Source organism: Bidens hawaiensis, unplaced genomic scaffold (genome assembly GCF_021521415.1).
Source record: "Bidens hawaiensis isolate Kalapana, Puna unplaced genomic scaffold, B.hawaiensis_p1.1 tig00003141_1, whole genome shotgun sequence".
NCBI lineage: Eukaryota > Viridiplantae > Streptophyta > Magnoliopsida > Asterales > Asteraceae > Bidens > Bidens hawaiensis.
Genome location: NW_027491170.1, coordinates 1,975,024 through 1,995,699, shown reverse-complemented (window position 1 = coordinate 1,995,699; position 20,676 = coordinate 1,975,024).

Here is a 20,676-nt window from a genome sequence, read left to right as displayed (position 1 = left end):
ACTATAATATAAGTGTCTGTCCGGAACTTCGTTTTTGTCAATAAAAGATTACAACTTAACAAAATAACTCGGAACTAACTGGACGTTCTTCATACATCGGGCATAAGCCTTTTTACAATAAAGGAAATTGCATAACTTGCTAGTCTATGTGGGCACGCAGGCCAAAATAAAAGTAAGTAAAACTGCTACATGTAGCATTTCTTTAACTGTGTTGCGTTCCAAGTTCGAGGGATTTCAGTTCCGTCTAACTTCTCTAACTTGTAAGCACCTTTGGATAACACTTGTTTGATTTTATAAGGTCTTTCCCAAGTCGGGGCTAACTTTCCCGGAGGCTCCTGGCCGGAAGCCTCGTTGTTGCGGAAGACAAAATCTCCCGCATCGAACTCGCATTTCTGGATCCGCGAGTTGTAATACTTTTGAAGTTGTCGCTTATAATTTTGCTCGCGGATCGATGCTAATTCTCGCCTTTCCTCCAGTAGGTCTAGATTCATCCTGAGTTCGTGATTGTTGTCATCAATCAATAGAACCCTGCAGATGGAATCCCGATTTCTGCCGGGATCATGGCTTCGGTGCCATAGGTTAAACTAAATGGTGTCTGCAAATTGCTAGAGTTCTTATGGGTGCGGAAAGCCTAAAGTACATGGGGCAATTCGTCAACCCAACCCGTCCGTTTAGTACCTAACCTTGCCTTGATCCTTTCTTTGATAGTTCGGTTGGTCCTTTCGACCTGACCATTTGCTTGCGGGTGAGCTACGGATGTGAAGACTTGAGTAACTTGAAGTTCTTTCAACCATTCCTGTAGTCCGCTATCAGCAAATTGGGTCCCATTGTCACTTACCAATTCCTGCGGGAGACCAAACCGACAAATGATGAATTCCCAAAGGAATTTTTTCATGCTTGAAGCCGTTATTGATGCAACCGGTTTGGCTTCCACCCACTTGGTGAAGTAATCAATGGCCACTATCAAGAATTTGACTCGTCCCGGGGCTTCTGGGAAAGGTCCCATAATGTCAATAGTCCATTTCTGGAACGGCCAGGCAGATGTTACTGGAATCAGTTCGTTCTTTGGACGCAGGGTGTTGGGGGCATGACGCTGGCATGAATCACACTTTCTGATTTCTTGCACAACGTCTAAGTGCATGCCGGGCCAATAATACCCTGCGTTCATGATTTTTGCAATTGTCATCCTTGGTCCCGCATGTAACCCGCAAATACCTTCGTGAATCTCTCGAACTAGATAGTTTGCGTCTTCCACGTCTACACAACGTAGTAGTGGACCAAGGAATGATCTCCGGTATAAGATACCGTCAGTCATTTGGTAATTCAAAGCTTTGTGATTGATCTTCCGAGCCTCAGCCTTTCCTGCTGGAAGTGCTCCGGAAGATAAGTAAGCTTTGATGGGCGTCATCCAAGATTCGGCGCCAGTTTGAATTACCAAGACTTGGTTTTGTGGAACGGATGGATGATCTAAAACTTCTACACGAATGTCTTTGGCAAAATGCTCAAAGTTCGTGGAAGCTAGCTTGCTAAGAGCGTCCGCCGATTTGTTTTCGCTCCTCTTAATGTGAACAACATGAAGGAGGTGAATTGGCGGATCAAGGCCCTTGCCTGCGACAAATAAGAGGCCATGACATCATTTTTGGCTTCATATGTTCCATTTATTTGTCCCGCAATTAGCATGGAATCCACCCGTGCTTCCAAGTGTTTCACCCCAAGCTTTTTCGCAATCCGCAGGCCTGCCAGAAAGGCTTCATACTCCGCCTCATTATTGGTACTTTTAAAGTCCAACTTGATGGCGTATGTAAATTCATGCCCCTCGGGGTTGACTAGCCTTAGGCCTGCACTGCATCCTTCGCTGCTTGACGCTCCATCCGTGAACAATGACCAGACTTGTCCTTGTTCTGGAGGTGCTTGGGGTTGTTGTTCGATCAAACATTCTTGTTCTTTGTGCTGCGGGACTTCTGTGACGAAGTCCGCCAGCACTTGTCCTTTGATTGCCGGTCTTGGTTTATACTTGATCGAGTGTTCACCCAATTCGATGGCCCATTTTGCCAGTCGACCGGACAGTTCAGGCTTACTCAACACGTTCTTGAGTTTGTACCCGGTTAACACATTGATGGGGTGACCCTGGAAATATCTGCGGAGTCGTCTGGCGGCATAAACTAGTGCCAAAACCAACTTTTCTAACATCGAGTATCTTGTTTCCGGGTCCGATAACGTTCTACTGACGTAATAGATTGGAGTTTGAACATTTTTTCTATCTGTCAATAGGACAGCCCCCACGGCAATGTCGGATGCCGACAGATATAGTGTTAATGGTTCACCCGCGTGTGGAGCAGTTAACGTGGGTAATTCCATTAAACACTTCTTGACTTCTTGGAATTCTTGCTCGGCTTCCAGGGTCCATCTGAATTGTGCCTTTTTGAGGCAGTTCCTCAATGTTGAAATGAACGGATAAGACTTGGCAGCGTGGTTTGCCAGAAACCTGTTTAATGCTACCAATCTTCCATTAAGTGTTTGGACCTCTTTGAGGGATGCGGGAGATGGCATACGGGCTACCGCTTGTATCTTGTCTGGATTAGCCTTGAAACCTGTGCATGTTGACGTGAGGTCGAAGACTCACTCAAAAATAAACCGAATACAACTAGTTAGATAGCAGTAAGCGGGTATCGAACACAGGGAGTTTGTGGAAAATGCGTTATCAAGTAGCACAGTAATTACTCTATATTAAACTAAGCGCAGAAAATAAATTCAATGATTTCGTTGGTTGATGTGATTAACGAAAATAACTAAAACAATTAAACGAGTTTTAATCAATAAGAGAAACAATGCTCTCTCCCGATTTCAGGTTTTCAATATTGATAATGTTAATGTTTACTTTTGTGAAGAACTACATAAACATAATTCATGAAAGTGAGTTTGAAAGTGATCAAAGAGGACGAAGTACTTGGATTATAAAAAACGCAAGGTTATCACTCAATAATCAATATAGTATAGCTAACCCTAATTCTCTTCAACTAAATCTCGATTGCCTATGGCCAAGAACGGATAGTCAAGAACACGAATTTATACCACACTAAAAATTACAAACAAATACAAAATCACCATAGCACAATAATCATATGATCAACATACTATCTCACCAATAACATAAACAATTAACAAATATTCAATTAGAAAACCTTACAATTCGGGAGAGAACATAAAGAGTACTAGCCACACATTGTTTGATTAATAATCACCTCAATTAAGATAATCATAAACTCAAATAAATGATTATAATCACCAAAGTTTTGATCTTGAGCTCCAAAAATCGTCTTAGGGTTGTTTTAGAATGAAAGATAGATGAAAAGACATCCCAAAACGTCTAAAAATAATGCAGAAAAAAAACTCTTACGACTCGAACCGTGGCCCACGGTCTACACCGTGGGTCACGGTGGATTTCTTGAAAAGTTGGACCGTGGCCCACGGTGGAACCGTGGGTCACGGTGATCCTCACGGTGTACACAGAGGCCACTGTACGGTGGCCTCTGTCCGTTTTGACTGTATTGAACAGTTGCCCACGGTGGACTTCAGCCTCGCCTTCTTGTTTTTACTTCTTTTAACCTTCTCTCGCATACTCGGTTCCTTAGGTCTCTTCATTATACGTCTTAATAGCTCCGGAACCTCCTTTGACCTACAATTCACCAACCAAACCGTAGTTATTACGGTATTAACTCACTTAAGGGTTGTCCCATGGACCACCCGTCACATTCCCACACTTAATCGTTGCTTGACCCCAAGCAACATCTCAACACCAACTTCCTATTACATTCAACTTGTTTCCACCAATCTTACCACAATTCCGGTTCAGTTAAGGTCTGAAGTCATACCCTATTCCCTTGTTTTTATCGGGTGCATTAGTTCAAATTTGATAACCCACCAAAAAGAATTTGATGATACAATTTAAGACCATGGAACCGCCCAAACGAGTGTACTTTGTTTCCAGTTAGGACACACATGATCACACCCCTCATAATATAACATCTCTCCTCTCGGTTTAATATCTGGACCAGCATAAAATGTGCTAGTATCTCTCTTCCCTCAATACCAAGTATGAACACAATGTAATAAGCTTGGAAGCAAGTCATATCTCCACCCATTACCCACCAGTTGCATAGAGAATACAACTAAGGGTTTTGTTGTGGCTTAGGTTAGGGTGTGGAAGCGGATTTATTTAGTGACTTATGGTGGATGAAACCCAATTTATTCAACAAACAGACCACTCACTCACAATTATTTACAAACGATACTAACTCAAACATCGACTCTTTTTGAGTCATTTGACTCATTTAATCAGATCGCGCTTTTTGACACCAAGCCAAGAAAATCATACATATACCCCTCTGCCAAAGACTTATTTGATTGCCCTGAAAAGCACCCTCAATGGCAAAACATGTTAGAAAAGGTGATTAAAGCAAGAGAAGGTTTTAGTGATCAGATTTTGAGAAAAGATTTGAAGATCGAGGCAAAGTTATTGATGTCTATTTGCTTGCATAACGTGATGCCTCGTCGGGGGGACATTTCGGTAGTGAGGAACAGTGATATTCCTGTTTTGTATGCATTGATGTGTGGAAAGCCCCTTCTTTCTTACCGATATCTTGTCATGCATAATATTTGGATCAGCCGAGAAAGCAATAAGCGGAAGTTAATTCCGCATTGTCGACTGATCACAACATTGTTAAAGAATCATGGTGTGATAACTGACGAGTCGGTGGGAATGTCCAAAGTATTTAAAGAGTTTAAGTTGTCAGATTTGCCGGGTTGTGAGTACACACAAACTGATAGGCACCATGTTCTTGTGTGTGATAAGGTGAGATGGAGAGTAGCAAGAGAGGATGTTGAAGTGGAGGATGATGATGATGAAATTGAGCAGGAGGAAGAGGTAGGTGAGCCCGATTACATGGATGTGGGCGGTGGTAGTAGTTGCCAACACGGGGGTTGGGATTATTCGGAAGGTTATAATTCCTATGGTAGCAATTGGGCCCATGAGGGGTCCATGAATGAGGTGGTGGAGAGGCATAGGCCTTCCACGTATGAGAATTGGTCTGATGATTCACGCGCATTATTCGACCATCAGACTTTTATGGGGGCCTATGCTGAACGGGCCGAAAAAGAGAGGCACGACCGGTTGGAAATGTGGAACCGTGCCAATGCATATGGGCGGGAACATGAGATGAACATGAGGTATTTGGATGATTGTAATTTGAGGATGCATGATCAGTAGCACGCAGATGAACCGGTCGTGTCGGATCCACAAATGGTAGATTACACGACTCTACCTCCGTATGATGGTTCGGTACGATATCCCGAACCACAACTTCATCATTCAATATGGGTCAACCCGATGCAATCAATGGCACCACCACCACCACCAGAAGAAGGAAGCAGCGGTGGCGATGGGGCGTTTAACTTCGGCCAGTTCTCAGAGTTTATGACATCTATCTTCGGGCCGGCCCACCCGCCTTACAACTGATCGAGCCGCTTGATGCCAGGTGAACACTGTTCTGTATATTATTGTATAGTTGTTATTTTATTGTGTGTCTTTTTGTGTTTTTGGGTGGATGGGTGGCGGATAAAATACTTTTGATTAAGTATTATGGGAATATGTTGGAATGAAGGTGGTGTTTAGCAAGTGGTTTGTTTTATTTTTCTTAAAACCGTACATTGGGGACAATGTATCCCAAGTGTGGGATGAGGAAAAAATTTTCGTTTGTTTTTGTTTTTTTGAAAAAAAAAATAAAAAAAAATAAATAAAATAAAAAATCAATTAAAAAAATCAGAAAAATAAACAAGAATTTTAAAAATGTTTTAATGAAACCGGAAAGCGGTAAGATGGCGGGGTGAAGTTTTGGGTCCCTTTTCATGGTCACAATTCCTTAAATAACATGTGCCTAGTTGTTTTAAAAAAAGGGATGGACCATTTAGATGGGATAACGAGTCATGGGGACGGGTACACATGTTTCATCTCGGCAGCCTACTTCCTCCGGTACGTGTGTGAGATTTAATTTATATATAATACACATATAATATATAGTATATACACATGTCATATGAGTGCCATTATAGAGAGTAACCGGTATGTCCATGATATCTAGAACTTGGTTGTCTCATGCATTTCGAGATCTTAATAACACCACCTGTATGGAGAAATAGGACTTTAGAGAACCCATTTTATATTGGCCTTACAAAAATAAATAAATAAATAAATACTTCCTACCCTACATTATTCCTTAGGAGCCAAGTTTATGCATTTTCCCTTTCGTTTGTTTAACCACATTACAAGTCGTGTTAGCCTTGGCCTTTTGTTTTAACCCTGTGGATGAAACCCGGTATGTTAAGAGTTGTATATAAGTTGTTTGTCGAGCATAGTACACAATGTACGTATGTCTCGGGTCAGTTGTTTGTATATATTAATGTTAGTATTTGTAAAAAAAAAGTTGGAAAATCAAAGAAAAGCTCAAAAAGAGTCGATGTTTGAGTTAGTATCATTTGTAAATAATTGTGAGTGAGTGGTCTGTTTGTTGAATAAATTGGGTTTCATCCACCATAAGTCACTAAATAAATCCGCTTCCACACCCTAACCTAAGCCACAACAAAACCCTTAGTTCTATTCTCTATGCAACCTGTGGGTAATGGGTGGAGATATGACTTGCTTCCACAAATAATTTCCAATTAATCAATATAACAAACATATGTTTGTAACAATTATCTACTATCCACAACCATACCATATAATCATCATACTCATTACTCAAACAAGCAAGTGGGTACATATAAACAATCATAACAAACTTACAACTTCAATACAATGTACCATCAATAATGAAAAGAGATTCCATACCTTTGTGTTGTTGAATAGGTAGATGAAGAAAGCTTCAAACTAAACAAAAAACCCCCAAAAATTTCGGAAATTTTTGGACTCTATATGTCCAAAATCGACCAACAAACCAAAGGATTCTTTCAATTTCAATGGTATAATCGAAATCCTTGTGAAATTCTAGCCAATTTAGACTCAAAAATCGGTTTAATTGATGGAGATATGAGGAAGTTATGAAGGTTTGAAGTATGAATGTTAGGGTTTGTGAAGAAAGGTTTTAGGAAGAAGAAAAAGATGATAATACGTGAAAATAATAATGGTAGGTGAATTGTGTGGTTTAAAATTGGTGTAAAAATTGATTTTTATTGAGTTTTATTGCATAAACCCGGTCCCCATGTGCAGTTTCGATCGGACCGTGGCCCACAGTCTACACCGTGGGTCACGGTGGATCTATGTCAAAACGAGCAGACTGCACCGTACCGTGGTGCCGCTGTTCACCGTGTTACACGGTATCCACCATCAGCCACGGTCCCCACCGTGGTCCGCGGTTCACTATATTTTTTTTAACTATAAAGAGGAACTAAAAAAACTAAAATTAAATAAAAACTTATTTACAAAAAATTAAAATTCAAAATTACCCCTACCCCCGACGAAAAACCCGAGTTGTCCCCAACACGGTAAAAAAAACATAAAGTCTTCCCCACACTTGATTTGGACAAACTTTAAAACGAGGAAGGTAATTTTTTTAAAAACCAATTTTAAATAAAAAAACTAAATTAACCTGTATTAAAATATACAACATACCTTGGCCCTTTAATTCGTTTCCTCATCCGGTGAGCGTAACAAGTAACTCACCCGCCTTTCCTTCCAAGTAAGGTTTAAGTCTTTGACCATTCACCACTTGTTTCGTTTGTTCTTGGACATCTTTTATCTCCACATCACCAAATTGACCCACTTTTGTGATGACATATTGGCCCATCCACTTGCTCTTTAACTTACCCGGAAATAACTTTAGCCTTGAATTATACAACCACACTTTTTGACCCACTTCAAAAGTCCGTTTTCTCAACTTTGCATCATGGACTTTCTTTAGTTTGTCTTTGTATGCGGAAGCACATTCATATGCTTCATCCCGGATTTCCTCGATCTCATTCAATTTCAATTTTCTCAACTCACCCGCGTCCTTATAATCCGCGTTAACATTCTGATCGCCCAAAATGCCTTATGTGCCAACTCCATTGGTAAATGACACCCTTTCCCATAAACTAACCGATAAGGAGTTGTGCCAATAGGAGTTTTGTAGGCGGTCCGATACGCCCACAATGCATCATTTAACTTAGAAGACCAATCCTTCATATCAACTCGCACCGTCTTCATCAAAATTTCTTTAATTTGGCGATTGGATACTTCAACTTGTCCACTTGTTTGTGGATGATAAGGAGTAGCAATTCGGTGATTCACATTATACCTTTTTAGAAGCTTCCCAAAGTTGAAATTCTTGAAATGTAACCCACCATCACTAATAATCACCCGCGGGATGCCAAACCGAGCAAAGATGTTTGATTGAACGAATTTACAAACTACCGAATGGTCATGTGTTCTTGTTGCCACCGCTTCTACCCACTTGGACACATAATCAACCGCAACCAAGATATATAAAACTCCATTCGAATTTGGAAACGGGCCCATAAAGTCAATTCCCCATACATCAAAAATCTCTAACACCAAAATCAGTTGTAATGGCATTTCATCCCGTTTTGATATACTACCCAACTTTTGACAATTCAAACAATGTCGGGCATACACACTTGAATCTTTAAAAATGGTGGGCCAATAAAACCCACATTGGAGCACCCGGTAACCTGTCTTTTGACCGCTAAAATGACCTCCACATGCCGATGCATGTGCATGAGTCAAAACTTCCCATACTTTAGAATCGGGAATACACCTCCTTATCATTTGAGCCGAACCAATCTTGAACAAATCCGGTTCATCCCAAATATATTGTTTCACTTGGGCCATGAACCGTTGTCTTCTTTTCTTCACCCAATGACTTGGAATAGACCCCGTTGCTAAATAATTCACAAAGTGGGCATACCATGATGTAGTCGACACGGCTAACAATTGTTCATCGGGAAACCGTTCGTTTATCTCCATCGGGTCATCAACACCCTCTAACGGAATTCGGGATAGGTGATCCGCCACGACATTTTCACACCCCTTTTTATCCCGAACCTCTAAATTAAACTCTTGCAAAAGCAACACCCATCTAATTAACCGTGCTTTTGCATCCTTCTTCTCCATCAAATATTGAACCGCGCTATGGTCCGAATAAACAATCACCTTACTTCCCCAAATATATGAGCGAAACTTATCCAAAGCATATACCACCGCAAGCAATTCTTTTTCGGTGGTTGTATAATTAAGTTGCGTTTCGGATAAAGTTTTACTCGCATAATAAATTACCACCGGCTTTTTATCAACTCGTTGACCCAATACCGCTCCAATAGTAGTATCACTAGCATCACACATGATCTCAAACGGATTTGACCAATCCGGTGGTTGTAGAATGGGAGCTTTCACCAACTGTTCCTTCAAAACATTAAATGCTTGCACACACTCATTAGTAAAATCAAAAGGAGCATCTTTTAATAATAAATTACATAAAGGTTTTGTGATCACACTAAAGCTTTAATAAATCTTCTATAAAAACCCGCATGCCCCAAAAATGACCTTACCCCTTTAATGTTTTTAGGTGGAGGTAAAGATGTTATTACCCGAACCTTTGCCTTATCCACTTCCATTCCCCTTTCCGAAATCACATTACCCAACACAATACCCTCTTACACCATGAAGTGACTTTTCTCCCAACTTAGAACTAAATTTGTCTCAACACACCTTTTTAAAACTTTTTCTAATTCATTAAGACAATTTTCATAAGTTGGGCCAAAAATGGAAAAGTCATCCATAAATACCTCAAGTGACTCCCCGACCATATCCGAAAAATACTCATCATACAACGTTGGAATGTGGCCGGGGCATTACACAATCCGAATGGCATTCGCCGAAAAGAAAAAGTGCCATACGGACAGGTGAAAGTGGTCTTATGTTGGTCATCCGGGTGAATGGCAATTTGGTTATAACCCGAGTACCCATCCAAAAAACAGTAATACTTTTGACCCGATAATTTTTCAATAATTTGGTAAATAAAAGGTAATGGAAAATGGTCTTTAGATGTGGCGGCGTTTAATTTACGATAATCAATGCAAACTCGCCACCCGGTGACCGGTCGGGTGGCGATTTGTTCACCGCTTTCATCTTTAATTACCTGTATACCTGCTTTTTTCGGTACCACCTGCGTAGGACTTACCCATGCGCTATCCGAGATGGGATAGATGATTCCCACATCCAACCACTTTATTACCTCTTTCTTCACAACTTCTCTCAAATTGGGATTCAACCTTCTTCGAGTCTCTCGGGTTGGTTTTGCCTCCTCGTCGGTGATGATTTTGTGCATAACTATAGATGGACTAATGCCTTTTAAATCGGCAATTGTCCAACCTATGGCAGCCTTGTTCGCCTTCAACAATTCTTGTTCTTGAGCCTCTTCCAAATTAGATGCAATAATGACCGGTAATGTGTCATTATCCCCCAAAAAGGCATACTTCAAGTGACTTGGCAAATCCTTCAATTCTAACTTTGGTGGGCTTTCCAATGACGGTTTAGTACCCGAATCTATCACAGCCGGTAGACTTTCAATTTGATGAGTCCATGGTGGTCGTCCTTCTTTAACCGCCACCACGTCTTGATTTTTCTCTTCCATCCTCAATGCACGAAGATGTACCTGTTCAGAAAAATCACAAACACATGCTTCCAAAGCATCGTCCTCATAATCGTATGGTTCACACGTGTCAACAATATCTGCCATGAAACACTCATCACCACATAAAGCATTAGATCCGTTAGTGAACACATTTAATCTCATTTTTCTATTTCCAAAAGCCATATCAACTGTGCCTAATCGACAGTCAATAATAACATGAGCGGTGTTTAAAAACGGTCGACCCAATATAACATTTTGTTGTTGGGTCGAATCAACCGATGAGTAATCTAAGACCAAAAAGTCAACCGGATAGTAAAATTCTTCAACTTTTACTATCACGTCCCGCACAATTCCTCGGGGGAGTTTATGAGACAAATCGGCTAACACAACCGTTGTCTCAACTCGCTTTAAAGGACCAAAATCATATTGGTCATATAAACCCCCCGGAAGAATACTTACTCCGGCTCCAAGATCTAGTAACGCCTTAGACATTTGAAAATCGCCTACTTGAATGTTAATTAAGGGCGTTCCCGGATCTTGAAGCTTAGGAGGAAGATCTCCTTTTAAAACCGCACTCACCCGCTCAGTTAAATCCACTCGTAGAGGCACTTTTTGTTGCCTCTTTTTAGTGCACAATTCTTTCAAAAATTTTGCATATGCGGGCACTTGCTTAATTGCCTCAAGTAGAGGCAAATTTACCTTTACTTGTTTAAAGACTTCCCACATCTTTTCTTTTTGAGGACCTCTTCTTGAAATAATATTTTTCTTACCCGGGTCAAGTAAAGCCGAAGGAAATGGAACCACCTTTGGTTCTACTTCCTTATTTTTATCGTTTAAATTTGAAGTTTGACTCGGATTTTTTAATGGTTTTTCAAAAGTGACATGTTTAGTGGGTTTATTTGTTACTATTTCATCATCACTTTCTTTACCCGTAATATCCTCAACTTCCCCATCAACCACACCCGGTGATAAATCTTTTTTATATTCTTTACCACTTCTTAAAACACTAACGTGATTAATAGGAACATTACGAGAAGAGTTATGAGAAGGATTTACTTTCGTGTCGCTTGGCAATTGACCTTTATTCTTCTTCAACTCGGACACTTCAGTTGCGAGTTGACCCATTTGTGTAGTCAAAGATTGGATAACCTTATCTCTTACTTCATCCTTTTGCATTCGTGCCTCATCAAGTTGATTTCTTCGTTGCATGTCTTGTTGCATCAACTTCAACATGTCCATAACCTCATTTCCACTCGATGAACTTTGACCCGTTGACCCGCTTTGACCGCCACCCCCTTGACCTTGAAATCCTTGATTATTTCCACCATGATAATTACCTTGGTTATTATATTGTTGGCGAGGAACATAATTGCTTTGACTTCCTTGAAAATTCGGGTTAGATTGAGTGGCCGGATTTCCATAATGAAAATTTGGGTGATTTCTTAACCCGGGGTGGTAGGTGTTAGAGTTCATGTTGTAATTCCTACCACCTCCCCCTTGGAGTGAATTTACCTCTTCCATCGGTGCTTGACCTACCGTACATACCTCCGTTGCATGACCCAACTCGTTACAATTTGTACAAACATTGATTACTTGATTAGTGGTTTGTACATTTCCTTCTTCCACGGCTTGCACTTGGGGTCTACCAATCGCCGGTCTTGCTCTTCTACCAGTTTGAGCCTTTCTCTTCGATGTAACCGCCATTTGTTCCAAATATGCCCAATCATCTTGCTCATAATTGGTACCAAATGTACCATTAGTGATCGACCACAAATTCTGTTCATCCTCCATACTCAAACCTTCATGAAACGCATTCAACAACTCCCATAAAGCAATTCCGTGATGAGGACAATTCTTTATCATCATATTGAATCTCTCAAATGCTTCATGAAACATTTCCCCCGTTTGTTGTTGGAAGGTTCTCAAACTTCTTCTCGCATCATTGGTCTTTTGGGCCGTGTAAAATTCTTCTAAAAATTTTTGTTGCATTTCAGCCCAAGTATAAATAGACGCGGAAGGCAAAGTGTAAAACCATTTCTTTGCCTTGTCTTCCATTGAAAACTGAAATAGAACCAACTTAACATCATCCGATGTAAAACCTTGACCCCCAATTGTGCTGCAAATGGAGTCATATGCCTCCAAGTGGAAGTAAGGTTCCTCCGTTGCTAAACCTTTATACTTCGGAAGACTTTGAAGTGAATTTGTTCTTACTTCAAATGTCATCCCTTGATTATTGAGAGGGATAACCACCGGGGATGGATTATTAGTAATTATGGGTCGGAAATGGGCTTCAATCCCCCTTACCATCTCTCTTGCATGCCTTCTTGGTACACCCATGGTTACCCTTGGTTGACCCATTTGCCTATATTGTTGTTGAAACTGTGTTTGGGGCATTTGTTGTTGAAATTGTGGATCTTGAGGTTGCCCTTGTGGTTGTTGAATAATTGGTGGCGGTTTTGTTGTTGAGCTTGTTGTTGAATAGGTGGTAACAACAACCGGTGGTGTTTGTCTATTAAACCCTTGCACCGATTCCGGATGTTGCCATTTACCATAGGCCAAATTTCCCGGATTTACCCTTTTACTTCCATCACCTCCCGTGTAGTAACCTTCCACTTCATACCCATCAAATTCACTGTCAAAACCATATCCGTATCCGTCACCTTGTGTTCTTGAATGTTGCATAAATGGTTGGGGTTGGTATTGGTAGTTTGATTGTGATTGTTGAAATGGTGGTGGTTGATATTTTTGAGATGATGATGACGCACCAAAGTTAGGAAAAAGTTGGTAATAGGTGGCAATGTGGATGATGTTGAGTAGGTGTATTGAGCAGCTATGGGTTCGGTTGTGGGTGGTGGTTGGAGTTCACTTGATGCTGTAGATATATTAGTAGTAATCGGTGGAGGTGGATTTGGTGGAGGTGTAGTCGGGGCTGGTTGACCCGAAGTGGAAACTGGTGAATCCATAGTGCTGTTTGATGCAGTTGGAGAACCAAGAAACTTATTCTCCCTGAGTAAGACTCGATTTCTTCGAAGCGTTCTGTCAATTTCGGGATCGATTACTAGTGGTGATGACCTGTTAGATCTTCTAGTATGCATACACCTGTAGGTACCTGCACACTAACACAACCAGCATAAACCAGAAAATAACAAACAAAAACTACTAACTAACACACGTTGCGCACTACTCCCTGGCAACGACGTCAAAATTTGACGTGAGGTCGAAGACTCACTCAAAAATAAACCGAATACAACAAGTTAGATAGCAGTAAGAGGGTATCGAACACAGGGAGTTTGTGGAAATGCGTTATCAAGTAGCACAGTAATTACTCTATATTAAACTAAGCGCAGAAAATAAATTCAATGATTTGGTTGGTTGATGTGATTAACGAAAATAACTAAAACAATTAAACGATTTTTAATCAATAAGAGAAACAATGCTCTCTCCCGATTTCAGGTTTTCAATATTGATAATGTTAATGTTTACTTTTGTGAAGAACTACATAAACATAATTCATGAAAGTGAGTTTGAAAGTGATCAAAGAGGACGAAGTACTTGGATTATAAAAAACGCAAGGTTATCACTCAATAATCAATATAGTATAGCTAACCCTAATTCTCTTCTACTAAATCTCGATTGCCTATGGCACCAAGAACGGATAGTCAAGAACACGAATTTATACCACACTAACAATTACAAACAAATACACAATCACCATAGCACAATAATCATATGATCAAAATACTATCTCACCAATAACATAAACAATTAACAAATATTCAAATAGAAAACCTTACAATTCAGGAGAGAACATAAAAAGTACTAGCCACACATTGTTCGATTAATCATCACCTCAATTAAGATAATCCAATGAATCATAAACTCAAACAAATGATTATAATCACCAAAGTTTTGATCTTGAGCTCCAAAAATCGTCTTAGGGTTGTTTTAGAATGAAGGATAGATGAAAAGACATCCCAAAACGTCTAAAAATAATGCAAAAAAACTGTTACGACTCGAACCGTGGACGGTCTACACCGTAGGTCACGGTGGATTTCTTGAAAAGTTGGACCGTGGCCCACGGTGGAACCGTGGGTCACGGTGATCCTCACGATGTACACAGAAGCCACGGTACAGTGGCCTCTGTCCGTTTTGACTGTATTGAACCGTGGCCCACGGTGGAACCGTGGGTCACGGTGGACTTCAGCCCCGCCTTCTTGTTTTCACTTCTTTTAACCTTCTCTTGCATACTCGGTTCCTTAGGTCTCTTCATTATACGTCTTAATAGCTCCGGAACCTCCTTTGACCTACAATTCACCAACCAAACCGTAGTTATCTAATTCCACAAAATAAACAAATTCAATACATAATTATTACGGTATTAACTCACTTAAGGGTTGTCTCATGGACCACCCGTCATCTGTAACGATTACCCCGAGGAACTTCCCTTCCTCCATCCCGAAGGAACACTTTTCTTTGTCGAATTTCATGTTGATGCTTCTCAACGTTTCGAAAGTTTCCTCTATGTCCCACGGATGGCGCCAATGAAGAAACACGGATCTACTCCCCACTAATGGGTCCTAGATCCGATGAGTCAACAGGGTAGGATACAGTTAGCTTACCAATACGATATGAACCCAATTGTCCAAAGTCCAATGACGAAGACCTGCAAAACAGACACCGTGAGCTCATTACGGGAAGGACAAGAGGGGGGTCTTCCCGTAACCACCCTCCGGCGTGAGAATAAGTACTATTCTGTAGGAGATAAGCACTTAAGTAAATTGAGAGAGTACAGTGGGAGTGAATGAATACCTCATGATGATCGAGAAGGTATTTATAGCCGAAGGGTGTGGGAAGGTGATTGGGCCAACTGTCCCTTAAGAAGATGCCTGCATAACCGTCTGGATGCGTGCCCTTATATGATAGGTTTAGCTTATACGTTGCATGTGCATGTATAACAACCTGGACACGTGTCTCTCTATCATTGGTTAACGAGGTAATATTGGCCATGTGCACGGTTATAATGACCTTGCCACGTGTTACGGGCTGATTGGCCGAAGGATCACGTATTGCCTAAGAAAGCATCTTGGTAAATCTTCTAGAAGGCAATTGGTTATTAACAGCTGTCCCGGAGCATTACCTTGTGGTTATTTATGCGGAAGGATATTGTGACATCTGCCCCGATCCGACCCGACCCAGGTACCCGTTTCCCTTATCCGATCTCTTTCTTTTATGATTTAATATTTATTTATACTTATACTTTATTTTTAATAATAATATTTTCCTTCCCGCCTCTTCCTCTCTTTTCCTTTCCTCCGTCCCGTCCCTCTTCTTCTCTCCGCCTTCTTTCTCTCTTGTCGCCGTCCCGCCCTTAAGCCTTGAACCCCTTCTCTTATTTTTGTCCTTTGTTTCTTCCCGCCTAAGGTTGTCTGCGCAGCTCCACGCGCCAGACTCCTTACAAGGAAGCCTGCGCGACGACCAGTTGTTCCTGCGATACGCGAGGCGAACTGTTCTCGCAGCGCGCTAAGGATAATAGTTCTTCCCGCGGCGCGCTAAGAATGGTAATTCTTCCCGCGGCGCGCTAAGGATAATAGTTCTTCCCGCGGCGCGCTAAGGTTTGTTCTGTCAGCCTCCGCCCTCGCGCGTGCGCTCGAGCCTTCTCGCGCTAAACCCTTTGAGTTTCCTTCTGTTTAATCTAGCCATTTGCTTTTGTGTTGTCTTATCTTCTGTGCTGTTGACCTAACCTGTCTTATGTCTGAAAAGCCACTTTTGGCGCAGCATGCGCACCAACCCCTCTGGTTGACAGAAAAAGTGACTGACATTATCTTTTGAGATCTGCTTTTCCATGCTTGACCAGTACCTTTATCTGACCCGCCCATGCCTGTTTACTGTTACCTGTCAGCTTTTCCTTGCCCCCTGCAGCTGCCATATCTTTTGATATCTTTTGCTTTTGGAATCTTTTACTTTTTGAGATTTTTCCCCTTTTCTAGGGATTGTGTTCCCTAGGGTTTCTCTATAAATAATAATCTTATTTTTCCTAACACATCACACACAAACACTTAATTCAACCTCCTTCTCTCTCTCTGCCTCCGTCTCCTCTCTCTCTGCCTCCGTCTTCCTCCCTGTTCTGCCCTGCTTTTCCGGTAATATATATTATAATTTACTTATTAATTATGCTAACTTATATTCAAGACTTAAAGCAAATCGTTAAAACAATAATCTTTAATTATAGGTTAACTTGTGCTTGTTTAAAGTTGGTTCTTGCTTTATCTTACACCGCATCGTTTATCAAGTGAGTAATCTCGTACCTAATCCCTTTTTATTTTTAATGTTTTGGGATGTTCATGTGTTCATACAAACTTAGAGTCTTAAACTTGTTTATGAACTTTAGTCGCGCAGTATCCCATGTGTTGAGGACGTAGACTTGGCTGTTTATTTGTATGTGTGGATCATTAACCGTCTTGTCGGTCTATTCCGCAGTTCTCATGGTACCATTAGATGAACACGGGAGAACAATCGTTTATGATTTTCTCTTTTGTTTACACTTGCACAGTCTTTCTTGTTTGTGAGCTCAATTGTGAGCACTGGCAGTCTATGAATCTTAGAGTTGGTCCCGATCGGATTACACCCTTGTTGAAAACCAGACATACACATGTTGCGCGCAGATTTATTGTTATCTATGTATTGTATTAAACTTGATTTCTCACCAACACGCAAGTGTTTGACGTTTATTTTAACACATGTTCAGGGTTGCAGTAGCTGTTTTGGAGCTTGTGGACACATAGGAAGTTTTCTTTATTTTGGACCTAGATTAAAATGTATCAAGACAAGTTATTGCTGTTCGATTATTATGATTTATAATATATTGATTTATGATGATTTATGTTATCTTATGTCTACTTTGCGCGTGCGCGAATGAATGTATTTATTAAATATTGACACCCAATAGTGTCACGAGTAATGAAACAATATGTGGCGCCCCGATGTATAATCCGCCTTTGGTCGGGGTGTTACAGATTGGTATCAGAGCTCCGTGACTTTAGGATAGGTGGTTAGACGTAACGGCCTAGAATACCTAAGAGTCTCTTTTCGCGCATGAGAGAAATCTCATGTTTGCGCGCTTATTGTTAATTACTCGTTATTTATAAATATGTTTGCGCAGACGCAGTATTTGATTTTATGATTTATTTCGCGATATTTCGATTTTTGCTGAATTTCGATTTTTATTGATTTTACTTACATATTCGTTTGTTGGATTTGAAAATCCGAAAAGTCATGGTGATACATGAATAGTTGATTTTCAATTTCCATTTACGATTATGTTCTGAGATTGGAGACTTGAAAAGTCATGGTGATACATGAATTGTCAACCTCCAATACTCATTTTCTTGTATATTTTATATTGAAGATTGAAAAGTCATGGTGATACATGAATCGTCAATCTCCAATACTCGTTTACTCGTCATTTTAAATTGAGAAATCGGAAAGTCATGGTGATACATGAATAGTCGATTCTTGATTCGAATTTGTTACCTTTATTAAGTCTGCATTTAGGGTCATTTATTTTACTTTAACTTTTGACAGTAACTGACTCCGCGAAACCAAGCTTTATAAGATTAAACTTTGCGCTAAAACCAAGATATTAACAAAAATTAAAACTTTTATAGAATGCCTCCGCTATCTCGCCGTCATCAGAGGAGAGAAGCCTCGCGCAGGCGAAGACAGCAACGTTCCCAGGAAATGGCCGCCGCAATAGCCCAAGCTTTGAGCCAAAACAATACCTCCAGTTATAACATTAAGTCCTTTAACGCGGGTAACCCTCCAAAGTTCACAGGTCTTGAAGGAGCCACCGTGATGCTCCAGTGGCTTGAGAAAATAGAAAACACTTTCCTCCACACCCAATGCCCCTCAGACAGACGAACCCTATATGCTTCCAGTGTCCTGGAATCTAGAGCGCTTACATGGTGGAATGGAGTAGCTCATGCGCGTGGCGCAGAGGCTGCTTCTAGCATGACATGGGAGGAATTCAAGGAAATTCTGACGCGAGAATTCTGCCCTCCCAACGAAGTTAAGCGCCTGGAGGAGGAATTTTGGAATCTTAAGCAATACAGCGGTGAAGCGCGCGAGTACGCGACGCGCTTCCATGAACTAAGCCTGCTTGTCCCTCACCTTGTTACCCCTTCCCGCCGAGCCATCGAGAAATTCCTTGGGGGTCTCCCCATGGAAATTCAAGATTCTGTATGGGCCAGAAACCCAGCAACCCTCTCTGACGCCATTGAGTTGGCCGCTGTGCTCAGCGACAACCATGTCAGAGCAGGAACCCTGTTCCTGCGGGGAACTGAGAAGACTAAACCCACCAAGACTGCCCCTGAACCAACAGAAACCAAGCCAGAACCCTCAAACCGTAACAACCTCAAGCGCAGGCGCAAAGCCTATGCGCTTACCAACCCGCCCATTGTCCAGCAACCCACCTATCAACCTCCAGTTTACGCGCCTAACCCACTGTCGACTTACCCAACTCCTCCTGTAGTCCATAACTATGCCTTAACCAATCCGGCACTCCCTGCCCCGCCAACTAAGAAACCTTACACAGGAAACCATCCCTTTTGCCCAACCTGTAGATTTCACCACCCAACCCAAACCCCGTGTCGACTTTGTTACCGATGTGGCCGCGCTGGTCACCTTGCAGAAAACTGTAGAGTCCTTCCCGCCAATCCAATTGCGCCAACACCACCAGTCTACCCGCAGAACCCACAACCAACCTACCAAAACCCACGACCCAGATCGTGCTTCAACTGCGGTGATCCCAGTCATTTCCGGAACGCGTGCCCGAGACTACAAGTTCAGATTACGCAAGCGAATCCGGTGAACCAAATTTCGAACCAAGTGGCGCGCGGACGAGCTTTTAACATAACCGCGCACCAAGCGCAAGCGAATAATGACGTAGTTAATGGTACATTTTTGCTTAACGGATTTTATGCTTCTGTACTTTTTGATACTGGCGCCGATCGAAGTTTTATCTCTCGCGCGTTTGAGCAGAAGCTTGCGCGACCGCGCAGCGATTTAAAAGAAAATTTTTCAGTTGAATTGGCTAATGGTGAAACTGTTTTAATTAACTCAGTGATTAAAAATTGCACGCTTAACCTTAACGAAAACGATTTTCTAATCGACCTCATCCCCATGCCTCTTGGAAGTTTCGATGTTATTATTGGTATGGACTGGCTCTCGAATAATCGCGCCGAAGTTATTTGCGCCAAGAAGATGATTCGCATACCTCGAGAAAATGGTGATCTTCATATCTACGGCGAAAAACCCTCCAGTGGTCTTAAACTTATGTCTTGCGCGGAAGCCCGAAGGCTCATGCGGAAAAGGTGTATTGCATTCTTAGCCCATGTGGTCAAACCTGCTGAAGAAAAGAAGAAGCTTCGCGATATCCCTGTTGTGCGTGATTTCCCTGAAGTTTTTCCTGATGATCTTCCTGGTATCCCTCCCGCTCGTGAAGTCGAGTTCCGTATTGATCTTGTCCCTGGTGCTTCTCCCGTAGCTAAATCTCCTTACCGTCTTGCGCCCGCTGAGATGCAAGAATTGGCAAGCCAACTTCAAGAGTTGACAGCTAAAGGATTCATTCGCCCTAGCTCTTCGCCCTGGGGTGCTCCGGTGTTGTTCGTTAAAAAGAAAGATGGATCGTTTCGCATGTGTATTGATTACCGCGAGTTGAACAAACTCACCATTAAGAACCGGTATCCCTTACCGCGTATTGACGACCTCTTTGATCAACTCCAAGGTGCCTCTTGTTTTTCCAAGATTGATCTCCGCTCTGGCTATCACCAGTTGCGTATCCGCGATGAAGATATTCCGAAGACTGCTTTTCGAACTCGTTATGGCCATTTTGAATTCTTGGTCATGTCCTTCGGTTTAACCAACGCACCCGCCGTTTTCATGGATCTAATGAATCGGGTGTGTAGGCCTTTCTTGGATAAATTCGTGATTGTGTTTA